Below are 15,419 nucleotides of genomic sequence, written 5' to 3' on the forward strand. Positions count from 1 at the left end.
TCTCATGCTTCACCAGTACTAAACTACTTGTAATTTCAGGTACTCAGTGAACTGTGTCCTTCCTTAAGCCTTTGTATGAAACTTTCCTCTGAAGGACTTACTCTTCTATTCCTCAAGTCCACCCCTCAAATCCACTCTACCCCCGACTCCTATTCATCCTTTAAAACCCTCTCCAGCATAGCCACCTCATGAACCAAACCATCGAACTGCCACATGTGTAGAGAAACCAGCTTATGACTTGCTGTAAGGCCAGGCAAGGCCCCTGTGAGCTGCCTCGGGCTTCGAGATGAATTCCACAATGCCATCCAGCCTGGCTTCAGAAGTAGACTTTGTAGGGACAGGGAGAAGTTTGAGTCAGGATCAGCAAGAGAAGGGGGCATGTGGGATCCCGACCTCCTTCATGCACCCAGATGTACTGTGGGTACAATTATGTCCCAGATGCACAGTGGGCTTCTCTATTGCCCTTTTTCCTGGCAAAGATTGACAGGTGGTCTTTGCTTTGGGGAATAATCCAACAAGCTGAGCATCAGGTGGGCTGGATCTGGGGGTAAGAGCTATTGAGAGTGGCCCTGGGAAGCTAGCTGTCCAGGCCTGGAAACTTTAAACCCCAGGGAAGATGTTTATCTCTCTCCTGTGTGAGGAAGGGAGCAGAATGGGATGAGGTCCATGGAAGCTGATGTGGGATGCGCTCCCCTTCCTGGCACCAGGGGAGTTGGCTCAGTGTCCAGGCAGCTCAGAACTGGATCTCAGGATCCTTCTCAGATGTGTCTGCTTGCCATGTACATGCCCTACCCTGCCTTTGAGTGGTTCATTAAGTTAAAAAATCAACTTGGAAATTCTCTCAAGCAAAATATACAGAAAGAACAAGGGAATGAGTAGAGGCTTGGGACTTTTCTATTGACTGTCATTAAAAATCAGCTCTACCACTGGGCAGATTTCCAAGGCAAGTGTCAAATAAGGATTCCCACTGAGATAGAAATACTCACTGCGAGATTACATACAGGTGCCTATCAAAGTGATCAGTGTTTGAGAAAATTCATCCCTACTGAGGAAAATACCATTCCATATTTCTGGATGGGTTATAGGGAAAATGGGGCTAAATACCTCTGTTGTAAGAACTATCAAATTGGAATAATTTTGGATTTTACAAAATCCAATCTCTTCAACACTGATTCACCACAACAGTATAAAATGTGTGTGTTGCATGTGGGTGTTAGCCTCTTTTAAGATGTAGCCAGATGAGGGAGTTTCCACTTTGGCTCAGCAGGTTAAGAACCAAACATGGTATCTGTGAGGATGTGGGTTTTATCCCTGGCCTTGCTCAGTAGATCTGGTGTTGCCGCAAGCCTCTGTAGGTTGCAGATGTGGCTGGGATCCAGCGTTTCTGTGGCTGTGGCGTTGGTCTGTAGCTGCAGCTCAGATTCAAGCCCTCGCCTGGGAACTTTCATAGGCCACAGTTGGGGCCGTAAAATTAAAATTAAAAAAAAAATTAAAGAGATGTACCCAGATATTGTCTAGATGTGCAAAATCTGGGTTTGTGGAGATCAAAAGAATTTGCTTAATACACAAGAACAGAATAGACTTCAGAAACATATTTACAACAAATGATGCTAAACTTAGTTTAATCTATTTATAAGGCTGATAAGACTTTTAAAGAGTGAATCATTGTCCAAGTATGTCCTACGCTAAATCCATTTGTGGCTACTTTCAATTTCTCTTTCTTTGAAGCAAGAAATCAACATTGCATGCCATATTTTCCTTTTGTCCAAGAAACGGAATGATTCTTTTTTTTTTTTTTTTTTGTCTTTTGTCTTTTGTCTTTTTGTTGTTGTTGTTGTTGCTATTTCTTTTGGGCTGCTCCCGCGGCATATGGAGGTTCCCAGGCCAGGGGTTGAATTGGAGCTGTAGCCACCGGCCTACGCCAGAGCCACAGCAACGCGGGATCCGAGCCGCGTCTGCAACCTACACCACAGCTCACGGCAACGCCGGATCGTTAACCCACTGAGCAAGGGCAGGGACGGAACCCGCAACCTCATGGTTCCTAGTCGGATTCCTTAACCACTGCGCCACGACGGGAACTCCTTTTTTTTTTTTTTTTGAGGAATGATTCTTAATATGGTGTAGCCCATTATTCATGTATGTAGGTGTTGTTTTAAATGTCTTATATTAAATGTACAATTAAAAGTGCAAAATTTCACAATTACTTGCATAAGTGAGATTTTTAAATAATGTTATTTTCTAGATTGTTTTATATACCTGATCATCTTTGTCATCTATGTGCAATATTCTGATATTTGAAAAGATTTTTTTTTTTTTTTTGGCCATACCCATTATATGCAGAAGTTCTGGGGCCAAGAATTGAACCTGAGCCACAGTGGTGACAATGCTGAATCTTTAACTGCTAGGCCACCAGAGAACTCACAAAAGATCTTAATAGAAATCACAAAGTACATGGTGAGTTTAGGGTATATGACTTTTTTACAAATAAGAAATGTACTTGAACCAACTGAAATCATGCTTCACAATCTTTATAAAACTGGGTTTAACACTTCTTTTGATTTAATAATTATAACATATCCTATGTTAAATGTTTGGATAATAGAGAAAAAAGATAAAGGAGCAGAAGAATCCCTCACAAAACATTGTAGTTTTCTAAAATGTACACATATTTGTTAACGTATTCATTCCTCTAAATTAGACTCATACTGTAAGTCTGCAGTCCTGTAAGCTAGAACATTTCCTGTCATTGAATATTCTTTGAAATTGTAATTTTTTAAAAAGTCTGCATAATATTCTGTCATATAGATGGATCATAGCACATTTTAACCATTCCTTTTTGTGGACATAAGACTATTTGTAATTTTTATATTTCATAAATAAACATAATCATCGTCGTCTTTATCCTGATTATTCCTTTAGAATGGCTTCCTAGAAATGGAACCACTAGATCACTAACTCTTAAAAGGAACTTCCTTCATATTGACAAAATATTCTTCAGGTAAGGTAGACAAATTTACATTGCCATCAGTGATGCATAGGAAGTACTTATTTTACTGCTTCTTTGACAGTATAATTTTTTTTTTGCCACACCCATGGCGTGCAAAAATGCATGGGTAAGGGACCGAATCCACACCACAGCAGTGACCTGAGCCACTGCGATGACAATGCCAGATCCTTAACTTTCTGAGACACCAGGGAACTCCTAAAATCTTATTTTTAAAACTCTCATTTGCCAAAGCATCATTTCCCTGCTCTTGTGAGATACTGTAACCTCTGTTTATTTCTGGTTCTTTACTTGATTCTATAGGTGTATCTGTTGATTCATTAATTGCTGTGACTTTATAATAAACTTTAACAGTTGAGAGTGTCAGTACCTCTTATTACACTTTTTGTTGGTGTCAGCATTTTCCCTGGCTAGTCACACCTGCCTATTTTTTGCTCATTTAAAGATTTAAACCAAATTTGCATTACAATTATAGTTCAGGGAGAATTGTTATCATTGCAGTATTCCATTTCTAACCCAGGATATATTTGTTTTTTCATTCATCCCTGTATTTGCCTATTTTCTGTTTTGTCTTGGAAACCTGGTGACTTTACCAAAATATGCCTTAGTGTTAACTGTTTATTCTGTATCACCCCCACTCCACCATTCATACCTTTTTCCTTTGCTGGTTCAGACCTTCTCTTATTTCAGAAAAAAAAAATTTCTTTGAATATTCCTCATTTTATTAAGGATATAATGTATGCATTTCTTGTATAACCTTGGTCTGACTTAGACATCAGTAATCTTTTTCTCCATTTTAATACCTTAATTTCATTTTGCACCTTTTTTTCCAGCCTGTTCTTCAAGTTGCTGACTATTTTTTACTGTGCCTGTCTGATATAGTGTGATTTCATTTCTGTAATGTTTTTGTCATTCACTTCCATTCTTTTCTGAGCTAGGCTAGCTACATTTTCATCTCTTTCTGTTGCCTTATTATTATTTTTTTTTTTTAGCTTGCATCCCATCTTCGTATTCTTGGTTCAGAGGGGCCATTTATTCTTTAATTGCTTTGAGATAATGAAGAGTTTTATCTGAGATTTTCATTCTACTTTATGGATTAAACTTCCATTGTTTACTTTTTCAGGGTAATTTATAATATACATAGAAGAGTACATATAAAAGGTAATAGAATAATGAATAAAATACTTGAAAATAATAGAAAAATAACAAATACAAATAAGTATTTCTTCACTATAGAGATACAAATAAATATAGTCAATGACAAAATAATGAAAAAGGAATTCCCTGGTGGCTCAGTGAGTTAAGGACTCAGTGTTGTCACTGCTATGGCTCAGGTTGCTTCTGTGACACAGGTTCAGTCCCTGGCAGAGGATCTTTCATATGCCACAGGTGCAACCAAAAAAATTGAAATAAATAATATAATGAAATAATCAGAAATGAAGGTAAAAATTAAAAAACCTAGAATAAGCATTAATAAAATTATCAAATAATAGTTCCTGTGGTGGCTCAGTGGGTTAAGAACCTGACTAGTATCCATAAGGATGCGGGTTCTATCCCTGGCCTCCAGCAGGGGGTTAAGAATCTGGCCTTGCTGTAAGCTGTGGCATAGATCACAGATGCAGCTCAGATCTGGTGTTGCTGTGGCTGTGGCTTGGCCAGCAGCTGCAGCTGCCCTTGGGCCCCTAGCCAGGGAACTTCCATATGCTGCAGGTATGGCCCTAAAAAGAATAAAGATAAAATAAAAATAAAATAAAATAATCAAATAGCAAAATATGTGATAATATATAAAACAAAACCTCCATATTTCACACCCAGTTTAAGAAACAGAATGTTGTCATTACCTTCGAAGCCCCTTTTGAACCTGTCTCTGCCTCTTTTTCTAAAAGAGGCTTAGTACTCCATGAGTTTTGTGTTAATTATCCCCTTGTTTATGATTCTGTCATTTGTGTATATGTCAAAATAGCATCTTATATATCCAGTTGTTTTATATATTCGCCAACACTTTGTATTGCTAAACTTTATTTTACCATGCTTCTTGATGTGGAAAAATGGTTTTAGTTGGCATTTACCTAATTTACTAATGAGGTTGAATATCTTTTCATGCTTAATGCACCTTTGTGCTTTACCTTTGATAAAAGACTTGTGATATTTTCTTAAAATTTCTTTATATAACCTAGAGACTAATTTTTTTATTAATAATATGTTTTCTAAATATATATTCCCACTTTGAAGCATATCTCACTATCTTTGTGGTGTCTTTTGATGAGCAGAGCTTATTAATTTTAATGAATTCTAATTTTATTTTTTATGACCTATCTCAAAGTCCTAAAAGTATTTTCCTACAAACGTCTTAGTTTTGCCTTTGACGTCATTTGGAGTTGATTTCTGTAACTGCTGTGAAGTAGGGATCTATTTTTTTTCTCCTAATATGGAAACCACTTGCTCCAATACTGTTTATTTTATAGTCCATTCTTATCTCAATGATGAATATATTTTCTGTCACAAATACAATTTCTGTGTATGGGTGTGTCTTTCTGTGCCCTTCTGTTTCACTGTTTCTAAGTTTACTCTATATAGATACTGTTTTGTGTAATTATTATTCTTTTACACTGTCTTGATTTCTGATAAATTAAGCCTCCTACTTTGTGCTTTTTTCTCTCTTTTTTTTTTTACCCTGAACCTCTTCAGGAATATTTTGCTTTCTCTTTCTTTGCTTTTCCTAATGATTTCCTGATGTAGCTCATTATGTTTTATGAAAAACTCTGTAGGAATTGTGATTGGAATAGTTTTGCCTATATGGACCTATCTTGGCAGACAATTCATGAATCTTGGTATTTCTCCTTGGTATTCCTTTGTATTTATTTGCCTTCTTCATGTATTTAAAAAAAACTTTTATATTCTTCCTCATAGAAATGACATAAATTCTGCTTGGCTTATTTTAGATACATTATTTTTTATTAATTTTTTTTGTCTTTTTTAGGACAGCACCCATGGCATATGGAGGTTCCCAGGCTAGGGGTCAAATCGGAGCTACAACTGCTGGCCTACACACAGCCACAACAATGCGGGATCTGACCTGAGCCTCATCTGCAACCAATAGCATAGCTCACGGCAATACCAGATCCCAAACCCACCGAGCGAGGCCAAGGATCGAACCTTCATAGATATACCAGTCAAATTTGTTTACACTGCACCACAGTGGGAACTCCCAGATATGTCCCTTCTTTCCCATTTATTTAGTTTAATCATTATGGGTTATATTCCAATAAAAATAAATTACAATAATGGTGTGAATGATATGGAGGACAGAACCACAAATAGCTCAGAATCATGAAGTATATTCAACTTTAATCAAATGTGAAATGTTTGAGTATGTGAATATACTATTTAGCAAGCATTTAACAGTTAAATTTTTAGTCCACAATATACTTGAAGTCCTGCCTCTAAAAAAGGTCATATGGTGTAAACCACAGTCTTAATTCTATTGTAATTTTTAAAATGTGTGTCTTTAAGGATCCACAGGTTTTTGGTTTTTGTTTTTTGTTTTGTCTTTTTAGGGCTGCACTTGTGGCATATGGAGGTTCCCAGGCTATGGGTCGAATCAAAGCTGTAGCTGCCAGCCTACACCACAGCCACAGCCACACCAGATCCAAGTCACGTCTGTGAGCTACACCCCAGCTCACAGCAATGCTGGATCCTTAACCCACTGAGTGAGGCAGGCACTGAACTTACATCCTCATGGATACTAATCAGATTCGTTTCTGCTTAGCCACAACCAGAACTCCCACAATATATTCATTGCTGGAAATTTTTAGCTTTGGGGAACAAGGAACTTGCCATGTTTTATTATACTAAACCATATTATATGTGAGAAAAACAGAATTTTCTCATGAATAGGAACAGTGCCAATTAGAAAAATGAAATTTGGATAGTATTTTATTTATCAAGTATTTATTACTATGGATTTATGTAAAGAATTACAATATATAACCTCATTGCCAGGCATTAGCATATTCAGAAAGAAAATTTACATAAATTTATCATAAAATAGTAAGTAGCAAGAGAAATATAATTTTGTTAACCCTGAGGCTATCTTAGAATATTAATAAGAATATTTGGGGCTGAAAGCTCGTAGTACAAATTGTAATGACAATATATGTCTCTACTAAATGCAAATGGATTTATTCTATCATAGGCATTTCCTTTAATTTTTATTAACAGTGCTTTGACTTGGAAGAGTGTTTAAACAGTTAGATGTACGAGGTAAAAGTAACACCTATACAATTTTTTGAAAGCTGTTTATTTCAATTCACATGGAAATATTCCTTAGCAGTGAAGTGATTCTTAGCAACCTTCTTTTATTTATTTATTTATTTTAAAAAAATGTAAAAAACTGAAAAGTTTTGATACATTTCCTCGAAGTATCTGCAATTAGTCATAAAAAATTTTACATCATTTAGTAATTTTTTCAAAGAAATTCACTTTAGTTTTTAAATATATAAATTCATATAATCTTTCTAAAATTCTAGAAAGACTTAGGCATAGAAAGTCCTGGGAATCAAGTGGAGTGCAGATGTGGGTGATAATAGACTTGCTGAAATCAGTCTGTAAAAGAAATTAAAAAAAAGAAAGAAGTGCAATGACTCCAAAGCCTCTACAAAATCCTGAAGGTCCACTTGTAAAGATGTTGATACAACAAGACCACAGGACTGTAGCCAAGATGGCAAGAACAGCTATGGTTGAAAAGGACCGATAGATAGTGATGATGGAAGGCTTGTTCAGGGGAAATCTACCTTTCTATAGACCTCCAAGATGCATATGGACTCTCTAGTCAGCTTTAAAGATATTGTCAGAGTTTTCTTTTTTATTCATTTATTTTTCATAATAGATCACATACTAGATATTTTTTCCAAATATGGCCCAATTTACCATCCAGATAGTTCCCTACTAACATAATGGGAAGGAATTCTGGTCGTGGCTCAGTGGTTAACGAATCTGACTAGGAATCATGAGGTTGTGGGTTCGATCCCTGGCCTTGCTCAGTGGGTTAAGGATCTGGCGTTGCTGTAAGCCATGGTGTAGGTGGTAGACGTGTTGCTGTGGCTGTGGCATAGGCTGGCAGCTACAGCTCCAATTTGACCCCTAGCCTGCTCCATATGCCATGGGAGGGGCCCTAGAAAAGGCAAAAAGACAAAAAAATAAGAAGAAGAAGAAGAAAAATAAATAAATAAATAACATAAAGGGAAAATAAAAGTAGGGTATGTGTAAGGTTTCACAATAAGAGTGGTAAAGAAAGGCACAAAATGAGGCTATGTTGTTATCCGCATACATGTTTAGAACTATTATTTTATCCTGGTGAATGCAGTCTTTTATCATTATATAATAACTCCTCTAGTCAAACTTTTGTCCTGAAGTCTCCTTTTGTCTGTATTAATATAGCTAGACCAATTTACTCTTTGTTGGTAGTTTCCTGGTATATCTTTCCCCGTCATTTTAAAAATGTTTCTGTGCTTTATGTGTATCCTTCATAAATAGCACACAGTTGGATTTTGTTTTCAAAATTTTCTTCTTCCTGCATGACATTTCCTCCATGTTGCCCGTTTTGTTCTCTCTCTCTTTGCTTTCTTCTCTGTCTTTTAGATGCTTTCCTTGGGTGTATGGTGAAAACCTTAGTTGATTACTTACGATTTAGAGTGGGAAACAAACAGATTGGAGGTTCTGAAAGGGTCGCTGGGGGCATATCGATGGTGAGAATTGCTTTAAGTCAGAAATTCTCAATGCCAGCGCTACTGGCACTCCGGGGCCATATCATTCTTTGTCATCAGGAGCTATCCTGTGTTTTTTCAGATGCTGAGCAGAATTCTTGGTTTCTACCCATCAAATGCCGTTAGTATTTCTCAATTGTGACAACCAATAATACCTCCAGACATTGCCACATATCCCCTAAAATGGGAGATTGCATGCAGAAATCAGCCTAGCTGAGAATGATTTCATTAAGATGATCTGCATATACTATTTATTAGGGAACCCCTGGTGTCAGAATTCTTGTGGTTACTCTTGAAGTGATAATATTTCTCAGGGGGAAAAAAGACCTTATGATCTACTGCCTGTAAGATAAAGATCTGGTTGACAGTATTTTGCATCTCCTTCTCCACATTCTACCCATTTTGTTCAGAAACTCTACCTTCCTCCCCATGGACATGTGTTTAACCAACACTGGCCATCCCATTCTTCTGACCAGTTCTGGGTTGACACATGCACATGTGACAGAATTCTGACCAGTTAGACCTGAGGGAGGGACTTCACTGCTGATGATGTCTGGAAAAGTTGTCATATTATGAAAACACAAGAACAGATAGTGTTCTCATCTGATGAGTTATGTTAAGCTAAGTTGTGTTTCCTGGAGCTGCTTACAGCACTGGGGGGAGTTGAAAAGTGAGGATGAAGAATGGAAAGAGAAGAACATGGATCCTTGTGATACTGTGAAACCACTAAAATAACCAATGCTGGGAACTAACCCCAGGTTTCTTTTTTTTTTTTTTTTTTAAACTTTGATTTATAAATCTCTTTATGAAAGTCTAGTCCATTGAATATGGATTTTTAAAAATTGCAACTGCAGTCATTTTAATTGATATTTTTCTAAAACTAAGCTTCACTTTATAGTTATATTGACCTCTAATTATCATATGCTTTTATATGCATTATTCCTTTAATACTCACAGGTGAAAGACACATATTTGAAGCCACATTTTCAACAGTCGTATTTTTTTTTTTTAGGCTACTAAAAAAACCCAAAACACTTTTAAATGCAAAAGAATGATGCTATGAAGCAAACAAATGTTAACTATTATAAAGCGAAAGAATCATGAAAGAGGGCAAAGCAGGAACACTATTGTTTTGACATTCTAATTATAAATACATTAGACTTGGTGCAAAAAATTATCAAACCATCAGTCTTGGTGGTGGTTAAGTTAATTCACTTTTTGAATTTCAATATTTCATCTACGAAATGTCAGCCACTGAGTCTTGTTAATGGTAAGCCTTTCATTCCTGTTAAATCAATTGTAAATAATAGAACCCCTCAGAGAAAAATGATGAAATAAGCATTGATTTCCAAATTGGGTGTCAGATACAGAGCATTAATAAAACACATCGCAAGCAAACAAGTACCTAATATACTCTGGTCACTGAAATAGTAATCAGAGGGGGAAAAAATCAATGATTTTTGTGTAAGTTGCTAGTATTTTTACATTTCATTTGTATCTGTGTATCATCATATCAAATTTCTCATTTTAGGTCCTATGTGGTTACTTAATTTTTATTATCTTCACCAGCAACACCAGATAGTCTTGTGTAATATTATATTTGTTTCTCCCTTCTTCTAAATAGGTGACAAGCATCTGGTCACATAGTTTTTTAGTTCCCTGACACCAATGATTTTGTTGTGCTTAATGCAGTATAATAATCATTTACAGCCAGGCACATAAAACACTGCAGAAAAATGTAACGGCTCTAATAAAACTTTTAAGGAAAATAAAGCTCTCTAGCAGGTGTCCATAAAAGTGCTTTATGCCCACAAACTCTATTAAATGTTTATGCCAGTGTCCTGTGAACACCACATCTGGGGTCTGGCTGAAAGGAAAATACGTCTGTGAGACTGTGTTGATTCTCCCAGAAAGAGGTCAGGAGGGCAGTGCCATGCTCTCTATCAGACTGAAATATGAAAGCCATCATAGGCTCCACTTGTTGTACATTTTGTGAAGGACTAGTTTGAGGGAAAGTACATAAATTTATTTTTGAGAGCCATATATGGGGCAAAGGTAGAAATACCAAGGGCACAACTTTCAAAAGAGCATCCCCAAACTCTTCAAAGTTATATAGCACGATTTCTTTCCAGGGATGGTCTCAAAAGATAACAACACAGTGGTGGTTGATTTGGGCTTGATTTTTCTGGCTTAGTGCTATCTCCTCTCATTTCATTGCTGATTGCATTTGGACTCCTAGTCTCATGTTTTCATTTTTATTTCTGCTTCTTTTTGAAACCTCCTTGTGAAGCTATTCAAATAGTTTGAACTGTTACCATTGGTCATTGAGTGGGAACTATTTTTTTTTTTTTTTTTTTTTTTTTTGCTTTTTGACTGTGCCCATGACATACAAAAGATCCTGGGTCAGGGTTCACACCTGTGCCACAGAAGTGACAACATCAGGTCCTTAACTCGCTGAACCTCTGGGAAACTCCTCTAATGTTGTCTCTGACCCCAATGACAGGCTAACCCATTTTGAAGAGTAGCTGAGATCCAAATGTCACTGAAAAAAAGTCAGAAATAGAAGCTATTACGAATTGATACAAGTGTTAAGTCATCTTTTCCCCAAACCCACACAAAGACCAACTGCTGTGACTTCAAAAGAGGAAGACAGGATGGTTACAGAACGTCAGTTATGTCAGGTGTACTCTTTGAAAGATCCAAAAAAGTTTAGCTGGGAGGAAAGAAGACTTTAGACACAGGTAATCTAGCAGTTGATCAAGATCTGTTTTATTAGTGTGACTATAGAATTAATTTTCCAAGGGGCATCTTTGAGAATAAAAGGGAGGTTGTATTAGTGATTAGGTGGCCACAACCATCATATACCAGGACTTCACTGAGCAAGCAGGGTGTGTGGTCATCCTTATTTTATTTTATTTTATTTTATTGGCTTTTTAGGGCCACACCCGCAGCATACAGAAGTTTCCAGGCTAGAGGTCTAATTGGAGCTGCAGTTGCCGGCCTATACCACAGCCACAGCAACGCCAGATCTGAGCCATGTCTGTGACCTACACCATAGCTTGCAGCAACACTGGATCCTTAACCCACTGAATGAGGCCAGGAATCAAACCCTCAACCTCTGCACCACGAGGGGAACTCTCATCTTAATTTTAAAAGAGAGGAGTTTGAGGAGTTTGAGGAGTTCCTGTCGTAGTTCAGTGGTGACGAACCCCACTGGTATCCATGAGGACATGGGTTTGATCTTTGGCCTTGCTCGGTGGTTTAAAGATCTGGCATTGACGTGAGCCGTGGTATAGTTTGCAGATGTAGCTCGGATCCTGTGTTGCTGTGGCTGTGGTGCAGGATGGCAGCTATAGCTCTGATTTGACCCCTACCCTGAGAACTTCCATATGCCATGGGTGTAGCCTTAAAGAGACAATAAATAAATAAATAAGATTAGTTTGACTGCTGGCCTCCAAGGGTTTAAGCAGGATCCATGAGAGAGAGAGACAAACAGACAGATATTGGATCACTTGATGAGGAAGGACTTTGTAAGGAGTTTTGTGTGGCTGAAATGGCCACCTGCCACTTGATCAATGGAATTGCTCAAATGAGATTGTGAGGTCATTGAACAAGGTCACCTTGGTGGGGATTTGAGGATCAGAATTATGGTTGGACCATATGAACTTAATGTTGCAGACCTTGAGACTCTGTGGTTCTAAATTTTAAATGAAGAAGTCTCAGGGAGAGCTGTGCATTCTGATGCCAGTTGTTTTAAGTTGATGTCATAAAATTGTATTCTAGAATGTGTGCAATCTAGCATGACTTAATGTAGGTCTAAACCACTCACATAAGAATAAACCTCACTCATTTGGTCAAGAATGCACTGGGAAGAAATGCCAGGGTTCTATTTTGGGTGGCAGGACCTATGGTAAAACCATGAAACTAGGATTAGGTGACACAACATTAAGGTAGGGGGATTGGAAGCCTTGGGGTGTGAAGAAAAATTCTCCTTGAAGCAAGATCTGCAATCCCTAGAATGCTCTTCTACTTGGACTTTTGAGAAGCCGGAATGATGTAACCAATAACCCACCTGAAATTCTTTACAGTGACATTGTATCATATGTACATTTAATCTAAGCAATTTGAGTTATATAGATATATATTAAGTAGTGCTATAAAATTATCCTCTATTTTATATATTCCACTGTACTTTATAGAGTGATTTAGGGGATTTTCTTTCTTTTCTTTTTTTGCTTTTTAGGGCCACACTGCGGCATATGGAAGTTCCCAGGCTAGGGGCTGAATTGGAGCTACAGCTGTCAATCTATGCCACAGCCACAGCAACTCAGGATCCAATCCACGTCTGCAACCCACACAGCTCATGGCAACACCAGATCCCCAATCCACTGAATGAGGCTAGGGATCAAACCCACATCCTCATGGGTACCAGTTGGATTCATTTCCTCTGTGCCACAGTGGGAACTCCGAGTTAGAGGATTTTCAAGAATGATCTTTGTGATTTTAGCCTCCATTGCTGACAAAGATTTGAAACGCTTTGCTAGGGTACTCCTGACTCTTCTAGCCTTTTTTTTCCCCAGTCACCTCAAGCCCCAGGTTCTCTGTGAAACCTTCCCTGTTAGCTGAGGCTAGGGCTAGGCAGCCCTGTCTTAGCCTCTGGTGGTACTTCTTGTCTGCAAGGCAAATTGCAGCATTGAAATATCCCTGGCTTCCTTGTCTTCCCTTTGTAGCTTGGGTACACCTGGCCTTTAATTCGACTACACATCCCTTGCCCAAGGGATGGAGCCACTTTTTTTCATTGGAATCCTCTGAACGTGGTGCACCTCATGGGTGGTTGTTCAGCTGAGCTAAGTTCATCTGGTCCTTAATTGGGAAGAGGGGGATGCAGGAGCCTGGCAATTCCCAACTTTCTGGATGAAAGTATCTATAGATGAAAACTTGCTACTCTCAGGGCAGCCAGATTCATAGATAAAGGTTAAAGATGTCTGTCTATAAAGGGCAATACTGTAAAGCAGCCTAAATATGTCCAATATATATTTCCTATGTTCTCTCTCTCTATAAATATATATATAGATATATATATGTGTGTGTGTGTGTGTGTGTGTGTATGTGTATATATATATATATATATATTTATATTTATATATATGTGTATGTGTGTATCCTGGAGTTTTAGGCTGCTTTCTTGTGTATACATCCATGGTGTACAGACCATGTGCTCACAGGAGGTTTTTAATTACTTAAATGTTCTCTGTCCCTTTGGGATGTTCGCATACAAATTGGTTAATTTCATAGTTGTGGATTCAGATTTGAGAGTCATATTTTACTCTCAGTTTTATTTATAAAATATAATATAGATTGAAAAACTATTCCTCACATAAGAACCACAGACTTCCACCTCCGTAATTCCTGCTTTTTCAAACAAACGCCATGAAGACATGAAAATTGGTGTATTCTAAAGACGTGCAGATTCAGGTTTCCTAAGTAAGGACCATCAATTACAAAATAGTCTGCACAAAATGGGATTACAGAAGGGTTTAAAGTCAGACTTCATCTGTTAACTAGTGGGCATGAGGAAAAAATGATGTATGGAAAAACTTTTTTTTTTTTTCAGGGCTGCACCTGTGGCATACGGAAGTTCCCAGGCTAGGGGTCGAATTGGAACTGTAGCTGCTGGCCTATGTCACAGCCACAGCAATAGCAACGCCAGATCCCATCTGTGTCTGCAACCTACGCCACAGCTCACAGCAACGCCTTATCCTTAACCCGCTGAGTAAGACCAGGGATCAAACCCAGGTCCCCAAGGATACTAGTTGGGTTTGTTACCTCTGAGCCATGATGGAAACTCCCAATGTATGGAAAAACTTTAAGGGAGGGAAAGGAAAAAGACAAAAGGGCACTTCTAATATGACGAAAAAAACTTTTTTCCAAGGTATTATCTTACTGTAAGATTTATGTCTGTGATAATATTGGAAAGTATACTTTGGCTGAGTACAACCTATTATAGCTCATGTCTATAGGTATTAGCTCTGAGCAAGATGTCATGAACCAGCCTTTTGGAGGTTCACTTGTTCCTTCCATCCTTGGTGTTAGAATTATAAATGCACCATTTTTGAAGCTCAGTTTTATGAGAAAATATCATGCTTAGGCTTATGTATACTATTTACTGTTTATTTAAAATGGCTGCTAAGTACTTAATTAAGAGTCATTGCAGCAACTGAACAGTAGGTTATTTTCACTTATTGTGGTGACAGACTGATACACAGGGCACCTTCTTGAATAATCTAGCAATGTACAGTGATGCTCAGTGATAGTAACTGACTACTCCATGACCTCCTAAGGCTGACACTGTGTTTTTCTTTCTGTCTTTGCCCTGTGACAGACCCCTGCTGGTGGCCCCAGGAGGGGGGCACCAGTGAATCGGGCCATTGGGCATGTGTTGGTCCTGCCAACAGTGGCCTACCCGTGGCATTAGCCCTCTTGGCCTGCAAGATGAAGCTGAGTGCCTGGGGCTCATCTTCCTTCATTTTCAGCCTGTGTGCCTCACTTTACAGCTGACAGTGCTGGATCTTATTTAACTGGAAAACAGCAACAGTCAGACTAATTTCCTCTTGATAACATTGTGTATTTCCTTCTCTAATTGGATAATA

Source organism: Sus scrofa, chromosome 13 (assembly GCF_000003025.6).
Source record: "Sus scrofa isolate TJ Tabasco breed Duroc chromosome 13, Sscrofa11.1, whole genome shotgun sequence".
In the NCBI taxonomy this organism is placed as follows: domain Eukaryota; kingdom Metazoa; phylum Chordata; class Mammalia; order Artiodactyla; family Suidae; genus Sus; species Sus scrofa.